Source organism: Amblyomma maculatum, chromosome 1 (genome assembly GCF_055883805.1).
Source record: "Amblyomma maculatum isolate TAMU_Amacu chromosome 1, ASM5588380v1, whole genome shotgun sequence".
NCBI classification, from domain to species: domain Eukaryota; kingdom Metazoa; phylum Arthropoda; class Arachnida; order Ixodida; family Ixodidae; genus Amblyomma; species Amblyomma maculatum.
In genome coordinates this window covers 300,889,948-300,912,063 of record NC_139344.1, presented here as the reverse complement: position 1 = coordinate 300,912,063, position 22,116 = coordinate 300,889,948, and the positions used below count along the sequence as shown (strand labels likewise).

Genomic DNA, 22,116 nt, shown 5'->3' with positions numbered 1-22,116 from the left:
ATGTTAAGGCGTTACGTTCTTTTTTCGGAATGTTAGAGAGTCCGGGCTTGTAGGTCTTGAAATCGCGAAGGATGTCCCGCTGCACAGCTTTTATGTACAAGTCCAGATGTTTTTCCCTACCAGATCTAGAGGTCCACTGTTCCTGAGACCGAGGAAGTGAGGCGGAATTACTGCTGGGTTCCTCGAAAAAATATTCCTGTAGTCTTAGGGGTATATGATTATATATGGGTTATATATGCTCGAGTGTGGCGACTCGAGTGTCAAATGCAATACATAGGGCAGACCGAGAACCCCTTTCGAATTCGATTCAACAACCATCGCGCGCACACCAAATCTCGCCCCCACCTTCCCCTGTCCAAACACCTGCGGTAGAAAAGTCACGAATTCGACAAACTTTGTTATCCTGCTCCAGAGCGGCTTCCATAGCAACCGCGAACGGTAACAACGAGAATCGCACTTTATATTTAGTGCCCTGCAGGCCGGTATAAATGAGAGCACTGGTATTCTTTTTCCACTTCAAAGTTCAGTTACCCCATAAATTCCTGCCGCAAACTCACCAAAACTGCCAAGTCAAGCTTACTGCCAGTAGACCGAAGGAATGTCAGCCTCCCCCACCATACACACAATGACGGTCACACAATTCCTGCTTTCGTCGCCTTTGGTCATACCTATTACTGTGCTTCCGTCCATGTGCGGTCTTTTCTTTCTTTTTCTTTATTTTTCTCGCACTCCCCACCTGCACTTTTTTCACTCCCCGCCTGCACCTGCTTACCCCACCCACCAATACAATACCATTGTACGCCTCTCCGCCACCTGTTTCTGTTTCCACTCTTCGCCTATAGAACCTACCCGCATCGTTTGTATTCGCACTCCTGATGAAGGCCAGATTCTGGTCGAAACGTCGAGTCCAATAAACTGTTTCTTTAAATGAAGCGTGCACTTCGCTCTATAATATATAAATATATATATACACAAACTTAAAGGAGGTGACACACGGGGGAAAACACAACACTTTAATACGACGTTTCGGCTGGGGTCCGACCTTTGTCAAGGAATGTAGAACGAAGCTGTCGGTTCCCATTTCTTATACACATGCACGATCGAAGAACACGTGACAAGCCACTATCAACAAATAAACATCAAAATAATCAAAACAAGATTCCACACGCGTGATGTAATGGCGGTGCAAGGTATATAGACAGAATGACACGTGTTGCGCTTAGGTCATGCATCTTAAAATGTTGCACAAAGAAAGAAAGATATATCACTTAAAAGATTGTTGTCACTATCAGCGCACAAAACAAATTATCACGAGGTTAGAATGGGTGGAGTACATGTCACACTTAATCCAGCAATGTTCAGGAGGGGGAGATAGATCAACTGAAATATCATTCTCATTGGTAGGCGACAGTAGCAGATAACACGTCAGTAGAATTTAACAGTGAAATATAACTGTGATTTAGCGCGGTAGAAAAAAAATAAAATAAATAAACAGTCACTCAAATCGCGACATGTTGACAAAACTCGATTGTGTGCTCAATGCTATGGGGACAAAGAGAAGCAGTTAAAGAATTTAATTGTTCGTAACAGTGTTGATTACATAAGGAATTGTGGGCAAGGTTATTGGATAAGTTGTAAGGATCAGTCCATGTTACGGCGGGAAGCAATATGATCGTGAGAAACTGGCAAACAGGAAAAAGATCTGTGCAAGTAAAGCATGACCTAAAGCACGCCCTCACATCAGACCCTGTTCTTGGCCACTTCAGTGACAGCGCTCCAACTATCCTGCACACCGATGCCAGTGGTCACGGTCTTGGCGCTGTACTTCTGCAGCGTGACGCAACATCGCCTGAGAGAGTAATTGCCTTTGCCAGTCGGACTCTGACTCCAGCTGAGAAAAACTACACCATTACCGAGCAGGAGTGTCTTGCCGTCGTCTGGGCTGTCCAAAAATTTCGCCCTTACCTATACGGTCGGCACTTCACAGTTGTGACCGACCACCATGCTCTTTGCTGGTGGTCTTCACTCAAAACTTTGACAGGCCGACTTGGCCGCTGGATTCTACGCCTGCAAAAATACCATTTTGACGTCACTTATAAATCGGGTCGCCAACACCAAGACGCCGACGCTCTTTCTAGCTGTCCACTTTCGGAATCAGCTTGCCGTTTTTCTTCCCAATGCATATCCACCTCTGACCAGAGCCGACCATCTCTTTGCCCGACGTTTATCACAACAGTTTGTTTTGACGACTCTGAGAACAAGCACGCTCTCCGCTCACAGCAATTAGCCGATGCCTACAGCCGTCCTATCATCGACTGCCACATCGGCGCTTCGGACCCACCCAATGCTAGGCCTCGCCGACAGCTTCGCAATTTCAAGCTCGAAGATGGCATCCTACTCCGCTACGTGTATTGCCCTGATGGAACTCGCTGGATCCCAGTCGTGCCGCGTGTGCTTCGCCCACGTATACTGGCGGCTCTCCACGATGACGCTACTGCAGGTCACCTTGGTTTTGACAAAACCTACGACCGCGTGAGAAAACAATTATTTTGGCCGGGCTTATCTTCCACCGTTGCCAAATACGTCGCATCTTGCCCTCTGTGCCAACGTCGCAAACGGCTGACTTCTTCGCCCGCTGGCCTTCTACAACCTCTTCCTTGTCCCGCCACGCCATTCAACGTAGTCGGCTTCGACTTATATGGTCCCCTACCTCTATCCGATGGGGGTAACCATTGGATTATAACAGCTGTCGACCACCTCACACGCTACGCTGAGACAGCACCTGTACCGACTGGTTCCGCTGAAGAAGTAGCAAATTTCTTTTTACGATCAATTGTATTGCATCATGGCGCTCCTCGGGTGCTCCTAAGTGACCGCGGTACAGCCTTCTTATCGAAAGTCGTTGCCGAAGTTCTTCACGCGTCATCCACCCTTCATAAGACAACCTCAAGCTAACGGTCTGACTGAGCGATTTCATCGCACCTTGTCGGATATGATATCCATGTACATCACACCAGATCATCGAATTTGGGACACTATTCTACCATTCCTCACATTCGCCTATATTACAGCAGTACAGCGAACTACCGGTTGCTCTCCATTTTTCCTTGTTTATGGCCGCCCTCCCACTACAATTCTCGACACTTCCTTCTTCTCTACGCCGACTACTCCACATCAGTACCTACCCATTTTTTATCTCGTGTGGCCAGATGCCGTCATCTTGCCCACCTCAACACAGCAGCGTGCCAGGAAGACCGCAAGTCTCGCTATGATTCTACACATCGCGTGGTCTCTTATCGTCCTGGTGACGAAGTACTGCTTTATACACCATTGCGCACCCTTGGCCTTAGTGACAAATTCCCCCACCGCTACGTAGGTGCCTATGAGGTCATCAGCCAAACTTCCCCAGTGAACTACAAAGTGACGGACGCCTGTTGATACCCCAGCCAATCGACGCCACCGTGGAACTGAAATTGTTCATGTGTCTCGCTTGAAACCGTTTGTGCGCCGCGATGCATCGGTTAGTTAGGAGCGGCCAGGCTGGCCGCTCCTAACTATATTTATATATATATATATATATATATATATATATATATATATATATATATATATTGAAGGCTCCGCCTTCTAGAATACGGGTTCGCGAGCGATGGTCTCGCCCGACGAATGAAAACCAAGTCTTTCTTAAAAACACCGGTTTATTCCGGATCAACAGAAGAGTATAAAATAGAAAAGAAACAGCATTGGTCAAAACTGCGCTGGAAACATGCCGTCGAAGTTCGCGACAATGGACTACGATGATAAAACGGAACAAGGGTCAGGGCTTCACCGCGACAACACAAAGCACACTGCGGCGCGATGGGCGAGTAATAGGGCCAAAGCGTTGATCACGGTACAAGAACATTGCTACTCGCGTGGCAGCACTCACGCTAACACTCCTAAGGCTTCCTTGAAGGCGCCGCTTCCGTCTTCGCCTCGCAGAACTCCGCTCCGTCGTCCGTGTACATCCCGCCGGCTTGGGACGCTGCCACGCCGCCCTTCTGTGGCCGGCCTCCCGGCGAAAAAGCCCCGAGCCTTGCTTCCAACGCGCTTATCTACCCTCTGTCTCGCGCCGATAACATGCCGCCCCCGCTCCGGGCAGCTCGCTCATGCGTACTCGCGCTGCCCGAGCGGACACCAACACAAACAGAAAAAAGCGCGCGCGGTTCGAAACGCTAAAAGGGGCTGTGGGGCCCCACACTCCCCCCCTCTCAAGACGGGACACCTCCCGACGTGTAAAACAACAATAACGCGGGATAAGGGTGGAACTGGTACTGCTGCTGGCGGGGCGCATGCTTGGAGGTATCCGCCGAGCGTGGGTAGCCGTAGTGCCTGGTAGGTCAAGTGGTTCTATGTGGCTAGTGGACGGCCGTGGTAAGCTCGGAGATCGGCCACGTTGACTGGTCCGGCTTCTCGACCACCCTGCACATGGCGAATAAAGTAAGAAAGCCGAGACGCGCGCTTTGTTATCGTGTAAGGGCCAGTCCATCGTGGAGCGAGAGAAGCAGCAAACCCTTTTGCTGCATCACTTAGTGGGTGCGTGCGGCGAAGGACTTTGTCGCCGACTGTGAATTCCAAAGGTCGCCTTCCCTTGTTGTACTGGTTACAGTGTTCCAGGCGGGCAAGGTCCAGGTTTTCCCTTGCCTCCTTCAGAGTCTCGGCCAAGCGGCTGGAAAGATCATGAGCAAATTTAGAATGGCTAAGACCCGGTAAATCAGAGCCATTCAGAGCATGCTCAATAGGGAACCTGAGCTCACGACCAAGGAGAATGGCCGCTGGCGTAAAACCTGTTGACCGGTTTACCGTGGTTCTTGTGGCGAAGGCCATCTCCTGGATACGAGCGTCCCAGTCCTTGTGTCGCTCCGTGAATGCCACCATCATAGTCTTGAGATTTCGATTCACTCGCTCTGTAATGTTTGCTTGAGGATGGTAGGGCGTAGTCTTTTTGTGCTGCACGCCAAGAACTTTGCAAGTGGCAGTGAATATCCTACCGGTGAAATACGTGGCATTATCAGTGATAAGCTGAGCTGGGAAACCAAAGCGAGTGAATGTTTCTAGTAGCTTATCCCAAATTATTTTCGAGTCTAGCCTACTCAGGGGATACAGTTCTACCCATTTCGAGAAATGATCAGTAATTACTAACAAGTAGCGATTCCCTTTCACTGATCTGGGATAGGGACCCATTATGTCGCAAGCTACAATTTCCCATGGGTATCGGCTCTCTACAGGTTGCATGAGGCCCGGTGGTTTTCCTCCCCTTGGCTTCGCGGTCTGGCAGGTATGACAAGTGCGGACGAACGTCAGGACATCCCTTCTCATGCGGGGCCATGTTGCAACGCGACACAATTTGTCATATGTTTTCTTGCCATCGCTGTGACCTGCGAGGCGTGTATCGTGGAAGTACTCTAGAAAATGCTTACGTAGGCCCTCAGGAACGACCACACGAAATGCGGACTCACCACTGTCGGTGTCCGCAGCAGGTATATACCGCAGGATCAAACCATCTTCTGCTTCCACGTAGCAGTCATAGCTTCCGTTAAGCTCCCGGCTCCCTGCAGGGCTGGCGCTGTTCAGGCTTTGGCGTATCTGGTTGCACTGGTCGTCTGAAAGCTGAGCGTCAAGGAGCTGTTGACGGGACACCAGTGTGCCCCAGGTGTCGGCAGGAGCTGTCACAGCATGGACCGCGGGTGCTCGCTCTCCCTCGCCCGGGAGTGGAGCTCGTGACAGGGCATCGGCCACTTTGTTGAAAGTGCCTCTTCTGTATTCTATCCTGTAATTATACTTTTGGAGAGCGAGTGACCAGCGGGCCAGACGGCCAGCTGGATTTTGCAACCTCGAAAGCCACGATAGGGCCTGGTGGTCGGTCTGAATAGTGAATTCTGCACCATCCAAATACATGTCAAATTTCTTGAGGGCAAACACAATCGCGAGACACTCTTTCTCTGTCACAGTATAGTTCCTTTCCGGTGCCGTCAGTGTATGACTAGCAAATGCCAATGGGCAAAGCTTTCCTTGATGTTCTTGAAGCAATACCGCCCCAATTCCGTACTCACTTGCATCCGTTTGTACCGTGAATGGCCGGTTAAGGTCTGGAAGCCGCAGGCGTGCAGTATCCGCGATGGCTGCAGACAGTGAACGGAATGATCCCTGCTCGGCTTCTGTCCATGACCAGCGGGCACCCTTCCGGAGGAGCTGATGGAGGGGTCGCGCCAGGTCAGCGCAGTTCGGGATGAAGTGGCGGTAGAATCCCACCATGCCCAAGAAACGCTGGAGGCTCTTTATGTTGTTTGGTGGGGGGAGCTGCAGAATGGCTTGAAGCTTCTCTTCATCCGGGCGAACTGTGCCCTGTTCCACCATGAACCCAAGAAGATTGATTGTGCTTGTCACCAACTGAACCTTGCCGGGGTTAATGGTGATGCCCGCCTTCTGCATTCGTTGAAGGACATTCGTTAGATGACGGAGGTGCTCTTCTAAGCTTTCTGAGAACACTACTACGTCATCCATGTAGGCCATAGCGTAGTTAAATTTAGCGTCTCCAAGCACAATATCCATCACCCGTTGAAAAGTAGCAGGTGAATTGCACAACCCGAAAGGCAAGCGCACAAATTCGAACAGTCCCCGGTGGCAAGTGAAAGCCGTTTTCTCAATGTCGCAGTGGTCAATCGGGATTTGCAGAAATCCCCTACTGCAGTCGAGAGTTGTAAAAAATTTTGCTGACCCAAGTGAGTACATGACAGAGTCAACAGACGGGAAAGGGTAAGAGTCTCGCACTGTCACAGCATTCAGACGTCGATAATCGACACACAAACGTGCTGTTCCATCCTTCTTAGGCGCGAGAACAACAGGAAACGCCCAGGGGCTTTTTGATGGTCTCACCGCACCGGTAGCCACCATTTCGTCGAGAGCCCCATCCAGCAGCGCTCGCTTGTGGACACTCAAGGGCCTTGGATTGAATCTGATAGGACGAGCATCGCCGGTGTCAATCCTGTGGGTTAGTACGTTGGCCTTCCCCGGAGCCTCCGTGAACATTGCTGCAAAGGGCCTGAGCATTGTCTCGATTCTGCTTTTTTCCGCTGGTGACCCCGTGAAGGAATTCAAAACGGTTAGAATACCACAGCCTGTGATATTGGCCGAATGGCCGTTCGTGGCAAGCAACTGTGACTGTGGCTCAGCGGCCTTAGTCTTGAACTGAAATGCTTCTGTACCGGTGCCATACCGGTAGGTTCCCTTACTGAGATCTATCACGATTCCTGCCTTCACTATGAAGTTACGGCCTAGTATGACTGGCCAGGATAGTCCGGGGAGGTGTAAGAAACGCTGTCTAATCTTTCGACCATTTATAGCAACTGTTAGGCGGGCTGCTGAGGTTGCGGGTACTATGTGAGTCGACGCCATACGAAGGTTAGTGTTTACACTCCGCAACCGGACACATTTTGTCTCGCAGGAATTTTTCACCTGATCGCCGAAGACTGACACTGTAGACCCTGTGTCTAAAAGGGCTGGAAGCTCCAGTCCGGCCATTTTGACCAAGACCAGCGGGGTCTTGTCTGGTTGGCTTTCCTCAAAAGAAGTTGACGGGACTGCACTCACCGAGTGTTTGTAGGGCTTCTCGGGGTCCGCCTCATGCGCAGGTGGTGACAATGGTACCTGTGTCGAAGACACCTGGGTCTGTGGCACCTGGTTCGATTCAGGCAGGAAAGGTAGCGACTGGATCAGCTCTCCCGGTGGTTGGCCACGTCTGTGCGGCCTGGCCGCTGGATGGTGCGATGACCAAAACACCCTCCCCTGTGTTGTCCTGGATCTGCGAATCGGAGGACAAGTTGTGCCCGGAGGCGACGCCCGCTTCTCACCTGATGGCGACACCGTTGCACCCGGTGGTGACACCCACGTTGCACCCGGTGGTGACACCCACGTTGCACTGGTAGGAGACGTCCGCGTTGCACCCGGTGGTGACACCCACGCTGCACCCGGTGGTGACACCCACGTTGCACTGGTAGGAGACGTCCGCGTTGCACCCGGTGGTGACACCCACGCTGCACCCCTAGGTGACGTCCACGTTGCACCCGGTGGTGACGCCCACGCTGCACCCGTAGGTGACGTCCACGTTGCACCCGGTGGTGACACCCACGTTGCACCCGGTGGTGACACCCACGTTGCACCCGGTGGTGACACCCACGCTGCACCCGGTGGTGACACCCACGTTGCACCCGGTGGTGACACCCACGTTGCACCCGGTGGTGACTGGTAGCCGGCAGCCGCTGTAGGAGATCTCCGGGATTTGCGCGCTCTGACGTGGGGTGTCCCAACTGCTGCCACACAAGGGGTACCCGCGCCTGCGTATGGCAAGAAGACACGGGGCCCCGTCTGACCTGTCGCCCCATGAAATCGGCTCGACACCTGAGTAGACGCTTCAGGGCTTGTGACTCCGTGCAAGTCGCCAGCCTCCGTACGGCAGCCTGGCGTCTCCAGGCTGCGTGCTGCCGATGATCCAGGCCACGCACAGGACGGCTCAAGGCAAGTCTCTGCAGGGGAAGGTGGTTTGTACTGGAGCTCCGCCAGGAAAGATGCCTCGATGCGGGATGCTTCTCTAGCCATGTCATCGAAGTCCGCGAACTGGCGACGCCGGAGATATGGCTGGTACCTTGGATGGCACCGATGTATAGCATGAGCCACCTTCTCTGGTTCCGGAACTGCAGGATCTGCCCGCTCATGCAGCTCTTGAAAACTGCGCAAAAACTCTAGCAAACCCTCGCTTTCGCCTTGCGTCCTGGTGCAAAGCTCGTCTTTCATACGGATGTCATAGTCAGGCGGCAAAAACTCTTCTCGAAAACGGTCTATAAAATCCTGCTTTGTTGCGAACGGCCGCTGTCTACGCCTCCAGGTTGCTGCGGAACCTACCAAAGCTACGGGAAGCACACGCGTGACCAGAGCGCTGTCCGAAATTGCCATTGCCATCTGATAATCGTCGATTTCATAGAGAAAATCGCACACAGATTTCTTATCGGCGTATCCTTCAAACCTTGGCACGGCCAAATTCAGCCGCAGCTGATTATCGCGATACAAGGGAGTGGGCGTTAACGAAACTGCCTCGCTTCCTACCATTTCTCTGAAATGTGCCTTTGATTCCAGTAGCTCGTTCAGGAGGCCAAGAATTCCGCTACAAATGTCCGACGGTTTGCTTTTCCTGTTTTCTGAGTGTTCATGCTCGGAACCCGCCCGTGTGGGAGGCCGAACTGTCTCCGTTAACTGGGCGCTTGCACACGGTAAGTCCGACATCGCTACGCACGAAACTGCATGAACCTCAAATTGGTACACTCGCGGGGCAAGCCAAAGCTCGAGTAGATATCACGTTGGGCGCCAAATGAAGGCTCCGCCTTCTAGAATACGGGTTCGCGAGCGATGGTCTCGCCCGACGAATGAAAACCAAGTCTTTCTTAAAAACACCGGTTTATTCCGGATCAACAGAAGAGTATAAAATAGAAAAGAAACAGCATTGGTCAAAACTGCGCTGGAAACATGCCGTCGAAGTTCGCGACAATGGACTACGATGATAAAACGGAACAAGGGTCAGGGCTTCACCGCGACAACACAAAGCACACTGCGGCGCGATGGGCGAGTAATAGGGCCAAAGCGTTGATCACGGTACAAGAACATTGCTACTCGCGTGGCAGCACTCACGCTAACACTCCTAAGGCTTCCTTGAAGGCGCCGCTTCCGTCTTCGCCTCGCAGAACTCCGCTCCGTCGTCCGTGTACATCCCGCCGGCTTGGGACGCTGCCACGCCGCCCTTCTGTGGCCGGCCTCCCGGCGAAAAAGCCCCGAGCCTTGCTTCCAACGCGCTTATCTACCCTCTGTCTCGCGCCGATAACATGCCGCCCCCGCTCCGGGCAGCTCGCTCATGCGTACTCGCGCTGCCCGAGCGGACACCAACACAAACAGAAAAAAGCGCGCGCGGTTCGAAACGCTAAAAGGGGCTGTGGGGCCCCACAATATATATATATATTGCCGCTAAACCTTCAAAACTGTATTTGTTGTTTTTTAACAGCCGCCGGCATACAGGCTTATCGCTCTGATTCTGGACTGCGTATCAGTTCCGTAATCTTTGTTTGTTAATGCTCGATGTCGCGAGTCACACCTTTATCAGTTTCGTTGTAGCGCAAGATGCACAGAGATCTGTCTCGAAGATTCCGGCCACTCGGGTGTCTTTCCACAATGTTCCAGCTCGTGCTGGTAGCTGTTTGCGACGTTATCTAGATTGTTCTGTGCAGCCTTTAAATTGAGCGTTGACGAGTGCGACGGGCATTCTTTGTTCGACGATCGACCAACACGTTTGCTGCTATCGCCTCCGCCGAGTTGCTTAGTTCTTTTGCGGGCGCAAGTCAGCCCAATAAAGAGTTAATTTCCGTACCATCAAGCTTGTGCCTTCATTTGTGTCGTCGACCCTGGTCACCACCACGTGCCAATATATATCTATATATATATATTGTAACGGGTATCCCCCTCCTCTGTTGCATCGATTCGATGCGGCGCGGTGCTAGTAGGAAGAAGTTAGCAAAAGGGTACACAGAAGCGTCGCAAGGACCCAGTGGCGGTTGACGAAAATTTCAGTCATGCACGATCGTGATAGGGCGTTAGCCGAACTGCGTGCACAACTTCAGGATGCTGTGACATTCGGGATGGAGCTGGGGCTACGGGAACAACGGCGTAGGTGTTTTCACTTATGCAGCGAACAATCTCGTAAGGGCCCAAACATCGGCATAGTAAATTTTCAGATAGGCCGCGATGAAGAACAGGTGTCCACACCCACACGCAGCCACCTGGCTCGTAAGTGACGATTCTTCGGCCGAGGTTATACCGAGCAGCGTCATTCACTTGTTGTCGGTGGATTCGGAGGCGTGTTAATTGCCGCGCTTCCTCAGCACGCTAAACAAAGGTTTCGACGTCAAGTTGGTCATCAGAGCCCCAAGAAGGACCAACTGGTATCATGGCGTCCAACGGCGTGCTCACTTGGCGACCAAAGACAAGCTGGAACGGGGTCAGTCGCGTCGTCTCTTGAGTAGCGGTATTGTACGCGAAAGGTATATATGGAAAAATGTCATCCCAGGTGCGATGTTTTGCGTCCACGTACATAGAAATCATGTCGATGAGAGTGCAATTGAGGCACTCCACCAGCCCGTTGGTATGAGGGTGATACGGAGTCGCTCGTCGATGGCTTAAGCCATCGACGAGCGACGAGCCTAACCGGGTTGGTCATGACTCTGACTCACACAATTGTGTGAGTCAGAGTCATGACCAACCCGGTTAGGCAAGCCGTAAAAGCTGTTCCGCGGTCAGTGATTCCCATGGCGGGAGCGCCATCACGTAGGACAATGTTATGACCGAAAAACTGCTCCAATTCTGCTGCAGTACCTTCAACACATCTGTGTACCGTGTTAGGTAGTCGGTCGCGACGACTACCCAACGGTTGCCAGACAAGGACTTCGGAAAAGGACCGAGAAGGTTCATGCCCACTTTATGGAAAGGGGACTTCGACATAGCAACAGGCTGCAGATATCCAGCGGGTTTCAATGACGGAGACTTCCGACGATGGCAGTCACGGCATGAGCGTACGTAGGCCCGCACCGATGGGAGTAACTGGGCCAATAATACTTTTGCCGAATTCGTGCAAGTGCATGGCTAACCCCCAGGTGCCCGGCGGTGGGGTTATCATGCCAGGCACTCAATATATCTGGGTGCAACTCGGAGGGCACAAAGAGAAACGTATTTTAACTGTTCGCAAACTTTCGCTTGTAGAACATGTTACCACGCAGAGTCAACGTTTGAAGCCCACAATAAAAAACACGGGGGTACGGGCGTCAGTGCCCTGCAGGTAGTCGACGAGTTAACTCTGGGTCCATCCTCTGAAGCTGCACCATTTGGGATGTAGTAATAGCCCCCAGAAAGGGAAATTCTTCGGCCGTTTGTTCTGGAGGTATGGCGATGGGCGAGCGCGACAGAGTCAGCATACTGATGTATACGACTCTTATGTCCTACTCTTTTAATCTAAGGCTCCATCTAACCAATCGTCCCGAGGGGTCTTTGAGGCTCGCCAGCCAGCATAATGAGTGGCGGTCGCTTATAACGCGGAAAGGTCGCCCGTAGAGGTATGGTCGGAACATGGTGAGGGCCCATATTAACGCCAGACATTCTTTCTCAGTTATTGAATAGTGTGTTTCTGAGCGGGTAAGTGCTCGGCTTGCGTAAGCGATCACCTGTTCTGCACCGTCTGGCCACTGAATTAGTACTGCACCGACTCCAACGTTATACTGGCCTCAGTAGTGGACGTCAGTTGCGGCGTTTTCATCAAAATGGCCGAGTATCGGGGGATTCTGCAGGCGGCCAAGAAGCTTAAGGAAAGCGGCCTCTTGTTCACTTCCCCGGCGTGTCATCTCGAGTCAGTGTGGTTAACGGTTCCGCGATATGCGAGAAGTCCCGTACAAAGCGTCTGTAATATGAGCACAAACCCAAGAACCGTCCAACAACTTTCTTGTCAGTCGGTCGTGGAAAACCAGAAACGGCAATGGTCTTTTCAGAGTCCGTGCGAACACCTTTTGCGCTGACCACGTGACCAAGGAAACGCAATTCCTTAAAGCCGAAGGGACATTTATCCGGTTTGATAGTCAGGTTGGCGTCTCGGAGAGCTTTTAACAAAATGCTTAACCGTTCTAGGTGTTGGTCGAAGGTAGTCGGAAATATGACGACATCGTCCAGGTAAACCAGACACGACTGCCACTTCAAACCGGACAGAACGAGGTCCATCATGCATTGGAACGTGGCCGATGCCAAGCATAGGCCGAATGGTAGCACCTTAAACTCATACAAGCCATCGGGTGTTACAAAAGCCGTCTTCTCCCGGTCTCCCTCATCCACCTCTATTTGCCAGTACCCACATTTCCCCAGACGGCCATAGACGTCCGACGGTCGACCGACGGACGTCCGTTTTCGGACCTTCGGACATCCGACGGAAGTCCGGTTATGTTCGATATACGTACAGCGGACGTCCGTCGGACTATCGTTCGTGGATCCGGATCGCGTCCCACGGACGTCCGACGGGCAGCCGGAGGCGGACATTCGGACGTTTCCCGGAACATGCTTGCAGGGCCCGCTATTCGTGTAAAAACTTGCCAATAACATTCGTGTAAAGCTCAGCAAGCATGTGCCATGAAAATTTCAGTCACATACTAGTGCTCAATGCCTTTGTCGTGAGAGTAAAGCAGACAATAGAATATGCAACAGGTTCAAGTTTCCTGTTGTCTGCTTTACTTTCACACACAAAGCACTGAACAGTAGTGTGCAATTAAAACTTCCATCAAAGAGGCACATATGCTAGCTGAGCTTTACACAAATGCACCATTCCTGAAAACATGCTAAGTGCATAGGCATACCAGCATACGAGGTTGTAAAAAAAAGCATTTTTTTTGCCTTTATTGCAAAAACTGCATGCATAAATAGTCTACACTAAAAAAAATATTGATGTTAAGGAATGGCATGGTAAAATGCAGGCCAACTGGAGTATTAAGAATCTACTTGAATAATTTTTTTTAATTATCCTTGGCCGTGACAGCTCTTCCCTTGGGGAGGTGGTGGAGGAAAAGGTATTTATTGAAACCTAATATTTCGGAATTAGCGAGATGATCGAGTTCTGTGTGGGCGGCCTCCGCAGGCCGGGATTCCAGGAGCAGTTACTATCCTGTGCATTTGCTCGATCAGCTGTTGCTAGTCTTTCAGGCCTAAGATGGAAAGAGCAGGCTGGGCTCCTCCTGCAATAGAAGGGAAAATGAAATTCAAGTTATCTGTGCTGAACTTTGATTACACATCTCCAAGGGCAACTGCCAGTTTCTCTCAATTGCTTTTTCCAGATGGCACTGTATGCATGCATCTCCATTCAGAACTGTCACATACTATATAGAAAGGTCATATAACTGCAGCAAAACCCATGCAGAATAACAAAAGATACAAAAAACGTAGTTTGACCAGAACCTGGCATTCAGTATTTTAATGTTTTTATGTCGTCTCTTTGAACATACCACTCTGACCATGGCATGTTATGCTTGCTGCTATGCGCCCTCAGCAATGCCCAGACATGGAGTGCCCATGCAGAGAAACTAAGCATAAAGGATGCTGTATATGACATAAAGCACAGCCAGAGCATTGCAGTATTACACAGGTACGCATTGGCGGCAGAAACCTGCATTTTGAGCGGTTTTACAGGCAGATTTCTAAAGTCATTGTTCCTGCTCTGAAAAGAAGTGATCAATAATAACATCATTGAAAATTGTTACCTTTTTGTTCTGTAAACTGCACATTTCGCTGGTTTCCATGTACCCTCTACCGAAGACATTCCCTGGGCGTGTCAGGGGTATATCGACATCAACATCTAGGCTACAAGAGGCTAGAAAGCGTCTCCTTAGAGCAGCTGCGACGAAGTAACTTATCTGATAACATGCAAGCTGCTGCAGCAGAATAAAGATAGACATTTGACATGTGGCTAAAGCCCAATTTGGAAGCATAGCCCGCCGCAGTGATTGCGCAGTGTTCATGCTTCTACAAGAGTTAAAAGTAAAGTTATTTGTTTACCCACAGCGCTATATGTGACATTACAATAGCAAGGCTTATAGTTACACAAAACACAAAAAGCTGACAACCACAAGCTCCTGATGTATTACCGGCAGCATGCAGCATGGATGTTAGTTACTGAAATATGGTTGCATAATTCTGGCAACCAGCTGTGCATGTATGTCATGGATTTCTCAACTACGCACAACAAATTGCAAAAAAAATAATGGTATTTATAAATGCAGCCAGCTGTTCACAAGAAACACTGTAGCTTTTTTATGGGGAAGGTAGTGGGCGCCAAAGAAACTGCCCCTGTAAAGGCGCCTAATTTGCCCCTATGTAATATCGGGGACAAGTGTATGGACTACACAAACTGCAATCAAAGCACATAACTTTCACATCGACCAGGAAACTCGGACCATACTTGTCGATGTGAAAGTTGAACGTTAGTTCTTTCATGTGTGCAAGAGAAATAAGGTCACAATTCGTTTACATCGCGATTCCAGTCTAAAATCTACAGACATACTGTCCAGACTTTCGCCCCCGCAGTATAAGCCACCACTTGGGTAAGAGATTAGTAAAAGAAGTGTATAAAAGACATTAGTGCTGTTGGACAGCCATAGCTATAAAAATGGTATTGACATTGGAGTACTACCTTAAGGCGGGGCCTAGGGCATTACAAAAGCAAGAGTTAGTGTCCGCTGGTCCTCATTTGAACGAACGAAAAGAGGGGGGGGGGGAAGAAATCTACCTCAATTACATGTTTTGAGTGACACCAAGCCGCGGTTAGTATTAAAGATATCACACAGTTTTGTGGAAGATTTGGGAGCGCTTTGCAGCTTTCTTACAGGATTGGACAAAAGAGCTCACCATCTTCAGAAAGGCACGTTATATAGAAATGTAAATAGTGAATTTACTGCATCTGGCCACAACAACTTGCACACGGAGAGAAAGATGAACTGAAAATTTTATACATGAATGTACGTATTTACAACAGGTGAAACAATGACCATGATCTATGCCGAAGAGTAGAGATCAAAATCTAGCTCAGAACGAGTTCTCCAGGCCGCGGCGCCGTTTCATTAACTTCGGGACTCCGCCCACATTTCTTCTCCCCGATGACAACGAACTCACACATGACTGGCTAACAAACATTTTGGCATGTCTTTCCACTTTCATAAGTTCTTCACCCTCTCCCTAATACAAGCAATGCAAAAGGGACAACAAATTCGTTTCACAACAAACGGAATTTAGAGAATGGACCTCGAAATGATTGGCTCACTAGGTCACATGCCAAACTCTCTCCCCTAGGAAAAAAAAAAAGAAAAAAAAATCAGAACCCATCAAAACGGTGTCCCACGTGCGCAACCATTGCCCAAAGCTTGCATCCTTGGCGGCTCCTTTTACAGGGCAATTATTGGAATTATTGGCGTCCGAGTCAGCACCATTGCGGACCACATCAGAAGAGTCAACCCACATCCTCCCGCTCCGCATCATACCGTCACTGTTACACACTTGCCCTTTTTCAACGCCGCTATCTCCCACCATTGTTGACATCCAGGGTTGGAATCCTCAACGAGACCCCACTCAGCGCGCCTGCACTGAATAATTGTCACTTTTATGGGCTCCCCAACAAGGAAAAGGGCCTTACACCCTTCAACCTGACAGTGTTTTTTCTTTGAACGATAAGCAGTTCTTCCAAAAGAGGTGCTCGTTTCAAAGCTGTGCTGCCTCCGGGTGATGGGTCCAGTCAATGTACTAAGGACCCCTTAGTACGCTTAGTACTAAGGACCCCTTAGTTGTATACTGTTCGTAAAGCTCCTTAAAAAAAATGAGCCCCCTACATGACACAGCAACGAGAACAAACTGCCTGTCCCCGCGTCTTCGAGTGCGACAGCAAAGTCCTCGGAAGAGGGGACTTCTTTCCCTCTCTGCCTATGTTTCCGTTAAGCACTGTAGCTGCTGTAGCTGCCTCTCTGTGCGCGTCTCTCCGCCTCCTGTCCGAGGGCACGTGGGAGACGGCCGCAGCTGGGCATTGAACAGGTGACCCAAAAAGAGCAGACTAATAATGGTGCCTAGCATACCACACCGATCCCTTACAGAAATCATTAAAGAAATGAAAGCAACACATCAGATAATGCTACAATGTTTCTAAGTGCAAAGTCGACAACTCCAAGTCATATAAATATATGTACATCTCCGCACATTAACTAGACAGAAACAGTGCAGAGTAAACTAATAATTCAGTGTCTAGCAACACTATTAAAAGGGGATAAAGGCCACGGGGGGCTACGATTATTAGTACCGTTTTGCCTTTAAACTACAATAACGTACTTGTTGCAAGCTTAAAATCAAAGATTCACACCTGTCCCACCCACAGCAATGGAACACACATCTCACTCAAGTCTGCAGAGAAAGAGCAAGCTAGACTATTGCAGACGCACCCTTGGTTATTTTTCTGGCATTTCTGAGGGTGAAGAATCTGACTTGTCAGTAGCATGTATATGAATAAGAATCCTATGACAGTAAATGCATCAGATTTTCTGGAGTGGCTTTTCTTTGCTGACCACATATGAGGTGAGCTATAATTTATCCAACTTGGCCTAGGTTTATTCTATGAATAACAAAGCTATAACAGGTACACAGTCGTCCACTCAGGCTGAACATGCGAGTGCGTGGCATGCACTTTTTGAGATGCATCGCAGCTGCACACCGTAGCGAAGAGGCAGACAGCGTGAAGTACCAGCCTCTAGTCCCTCTACCACCACTGGGGTCCCAAACTAGGGACCCCTTGTTTTTGTCAGGACAGGCCCCCTCAGGGTCAGCTAGTGAGTAACCTCCTGTATTTGTATCTGATGGAAATGTTTTCCACCACCACCCACAATACGCAGCTGCGCATCATAGCAGATGTGAAGCAACAGCTCCTGGTCCTTCTATGCATAAGCCACTTTGCCTTGATGCATGCCTGCGCACCATAGTAAAGAGGCAGACGACATGACGCTGCAGCTCATGGTACCTTTACACATGAGCCCCCCATTGTACTTCGATACGCACCATAGCAAATATACACACTACGCCACACAGCTGCTCCTGGTCCCTCTTTGCATAAGCCATTTAGCCTCAATACGCACCTGCGTACCTGAGCGAAGAGGCAGACGTGAAGCTGCAGCTCCTGGGCCCTCCATGCACAAGCCACTTAGCATCAATGCACGGCTGTGCACTGTAGTAAAGAGGCGAAGGACGTTAAGCAGCAGCTCCTGGTCCCTCTACACATCAGCCATTTTGCCTCGATGCGCATCTGCACACCGTAACAAACAGCCAGATGTGACAAAGAAGCTCCTGGTTTCTCTACACATAAACCACTTTGCCTCAATGCACGTCTGCACACCGGAGCAAAGAGGCAGATGACGTGAAGCTGGAGCGGCTGGTCCCTCTACGCACAAGCCACTTAGCCTTGATGCATGGCTGTGACAGATGCATTGCTATTTTGCAAACTGCATGCCACACATTCCCATTCAAGCTAAGAGTGGACGACTGGGTCCAATGACAAAAAGTAACATGGTGGACAATGTAAAAAGAATTTGCTGCATAAAGTTTGTTGAAACCAGTTCTACATCCTACATGTAAAGAAGCTAAAACCTTAATGTCGAAGGGATGTCCTGTGTGTTTAAAATCATCACGCTCAAACAACTTCAACACTGACAATCATGATTCAATATTAATAATATAGATAATGATACAATACTCACATTTAGCCATACCAAAGAAATGAGAATGCAAAGGGATGTTGCTGTTTTTCCCCCGTGGATGACAGTTTTCCATGTTCAAAGTGCTGCTTCCTGTTGGCCTACGAAATCGGCTACAGCAAATGGCATCTGAAAAATTTTTGGAAGCCTCATGCTAGTCTTCAATGAGAAAAGCATTGCCATACAGAAGCAGAACACAAATACTTTTACAACACACTAAAAGCACCAACTGCGGTGCTGTTTTTAGGATGACTAGGTAGAGGTTTTGCTGTAGCAAGCCAAATGTTAGCCTTCAATAAGGAAAGCATTCCCATACAGAAACAGAACACAAAAACTTTTACAACACATTAAAAGCATCAATTGCACAAATGCTTGTAAGATGACCAGGTACAGGTTTCTGCTATAGCCCACATCATGTGACCAGCGGTTATCAGAAGCCTTGTATGTGAGCATGATGCCCTAGATTCAATTTATGGCTATCACTGTATTAACAAGCATGGGTTTAAAGCTACTTTAATATGATAATCTAAGAACATGGTAAGAGCTTTCAGTGCGAGACATAAGCTCAGTATCATGCACTATAAGGTGCTGCATGGCTCTAGTGTAGCTTTGGCATTATCTCGCTGTCAATAATGCAGTGAAGTTCTGAGGAGCCTTTGAATATCTGTAAGAACAGAGCAACAACAATTTTGTTTTCATCTCACTTTTGCTGAACTCTTTTTTTTTTTTGAGCCCGCGGCTTGCATGGCCTCCCAGTATGCCTGTTTTGCATAAAAGAAGGCGTTGCAGGCACCAGAGCTCACAGCCCAACTGTATCGCGGCGGCGGTATGTCAAATTCGTGCCAGAACAGCGCAGAACAACGGGTCAAGAGAAAGACAAGTGCTGACTTTTTTTTTTTTCTCTCATCTCCTTGTCCGGTTGTTCTGCGCGGTTCAGTCCCACATGCATAACCAACATGCGCAAGGTGCTGTCCTGGTTTGTCAAAGCTGAAAGAGAGTACTAAACCTTTAGTTATTTAGTAGCTACAGCCGTTCCTTCTAGAAACTGTAGTTGCCGTAAAGCTCGAGAGAGAAAGATCACGGGCTGTCCATTAAAAAAAAAAAAAAAAAAAAAAAAACCAACTCGCGACGTTTTTACAAGTGTAGGCATGTCGCACGATAGGCTCGAGGAGTGCAAAAGTTTTCTCGTATAGTTTTTACAACTCAGCACGTTGCGCATGGTTAACAAATTAACTCCTTTAAAGCTCGGGCAGGCACTCCTTTATCAGAGACAGAGAAGTTGCGCGGCTTACTGGCGCAGCGTCCAGTAATGCCGAAAAGATGGCCCTCAGACTTGAGGCTGCACTTTAGTTAGTCGGCGCGGAGCCATCCTGTCAGTCTTGCCTAAAACACTCGACCGTTCGGCTGCTGTACAGAGCTGTTTCCTTACCCAAAAGCTCACCACTATCGGTGCATCGAAAAGTTCCACTAAAGAAACAAAAGTTCGGTGAAATACTTACTTTGGAATCGGCGGGTGAACAAAGTGTGCCAGCCGCACCAAGCCACAGTAAAAACAATGCTAGCAGTGCATTACAGCCGTAGGTATTTGTAACTGCGCAGAAAATGCAGAACACGGAAACGTGAAGCAATCTTCCATGACTAAACTTCAACTTGTCAGGTGGATTGGATTGGCTCATTTCAGATTTTTTTTGAGGATAGGTTCGGTTTCGTTCTTTTTGAGCTTGCTGCTTGCTGCGTCTATTCAGCCACTGATTAAAATTTCACCGAAGCATCATGATAGAAACATGTTTAATGGTCATTTCACTTTTAATCAAAAATTTTTGACGGAAGAATTCAACGATGAAACATGCGGAAAATAAAAAAAACTGTTTAATGGAAACGCTTTCTATCGCATCGATTCGCTCTGGCATCATATAATGCAGACTTGACGGCATTACTGATTTATACGCAGTTCAGACGAGCACGACCACTACAAACTATATCATAGCTGTGTAAAAGCAAATCCAGTGGCGGACGTATGGCGGCTGTCCGCTGGGCGAACGGATTCGACCATCTGCTTTCGTACGTACGCCGGAATTCCGGCGGACGTCCGAAATCGGCCGCCGAGTTGCGGCCGAGTTCGGTTGTCCGTCGGACGTCAGTGGCCGTCTGGGTCAGGTCTAGCGATGAGAAGTATCGGGCGTCTCGCCGTCGATCGTGTACGTCATCTATGCGGGGAAGCGGGTAAACGTCACTTTTAGTGACGAGATTAAGTTTTCTGTAATCGACACAGAACCGCAGAGCGTTATCCTTTCTGACGAGAACAACCGGTGAAGCTCACGGGCTTCTACACGGCTGAATGACATTGTCGGCAAGCATTTCGGTTACCTGTCTTTGAATTGCTGCTCGTTCCGTCGGAGAAACACGGTATCAGCGTTGGCATACAGGGCGTGTTGTCTCGTCTGTAACTATACGGTGCTTGGCGACTGGAGTTTGGCACAGTTTGGAAGACGTGGTGAAGCAGCCTGCGAATTCTGCCAAGACAGCCGAAAGCAGATCCGAGCAGCAGGTGGCAGACCGTAAGACGGTCCAGTATCGTCTTGAAGGACTCCTTCCACGGCGCACAAATGTGGGCACTCCACGACGTCTTGGAGGAAAGAGATCATCGTGCCTTTGACGAGGTGCTGAAATTCGTTCGCAAAGTTGATGAGCAGAACGATAGCGCAGCCATCCCGTAGGTGGACGAGACCTCAGGCCACGATGAGACCCCTCTCAAGCAGCAGCGGGATATGGCCCTCCGCCATGCCCTCAAAGTCATGAAATAGGTCATTCTGCACGCACACCAGGACACTGCACCGTGGTTGCACCGTGACATCATCCTCCACGATATGCAGAGTGTGGCTACAGGGATTTCGGGAGCCGAAGCGTGCCACTACCCATTTAGTCGAGAATGTGACTCGTGCCTGTTGGAAATTAATCATTGCACCGTTCGCCTGTAGAAAGTCAATTCCCAGGATTACATCCCTGAAACAAGCAGATAGGACGATAAATTCACCGGTGTACATGAACCACGAATTTCGACCCTCGCTGTGCACATACCTACAGGGGGAATCAGGTGGCCCCCAGCAGTGCGAATGTGAGTTCTTGCCCATGGCGTCAAAACCTTCTTTAGTTATCGCTCAAATGTACCACTCATCACTGAATAATCGGCGCCGGTATCAAGCATGGCGGTCACCTCCACGCCGAACATTTAGCGAGGAAGGACCTTGGCATATCCCGACGTCAGCGGCCTTGCCTCCAGCGGTCGCTGGTGTTAGTTTCCGGGTAGTTGACAGTTGACAGCCGTGTGGTGCGGACGCGTGTTCGGTCGCTCCTCCGATTGCACGTGGCTACCGGAAACGGACGGACTGGCGACAGCGGGAGCTTCCGAAAGCGTCAAATAGATGAGTTCTTTCTTTTATTAACTTTATTTCGTTTTCAGCTACTTAGGTTAGGTGCAGCCTAAAGGATAGATTTTAGCTCTTTGTCCTAGCGGCCTGGTTTTTCGTGCCGGCAGCTAGCTTTTCTCAGCGTTCATTCTTTAACTATTTTGTTTAGATAAATATTCTTTTTTCTAGGCTATTGGCATTTGCAGAATTTATTTTAACGCATGTTTGCTAGTCGTTTTTGTGTCTTTCTTTTGCAGTTTGTATATTCTGAGAATTCGTAGTAGAAATAGTTCAGTTGATACAAGCTTAAGATGTGCAATCAAAAGAAG

General features: G+C 49.4%; 1 long non-coding RNA gene across 2 annotated transcripts; it reads right to left on the bottom strand.

Moving 5' to 3' along the window:
• Positions 1–13,662: 13,662 nt before the first annotated feature.
• On the bottom strand, positions 13,663–19,041 carry LOC146206919 (uncharacterized). Of its 2 annotated transcripts, XR_014704660.1 has the most exons (3): positions 18,384–19,041; positions 17,766–17,932; positions 13,663–13,838 (listed from the first exon to the last, which is right to left on the bottom strand). It is a non-coding gene; the product is annotated as an uncharacterized LOC146206919 (long non-coding RNA). The 2 variants fall into 2 exon arrangements; XR_014704653.1 differs by lacking the exon at positions 17,766–17,932.
• Between the last annotated feature and the right edge of the window lie 3,075 nt (positions 19,042–22,116).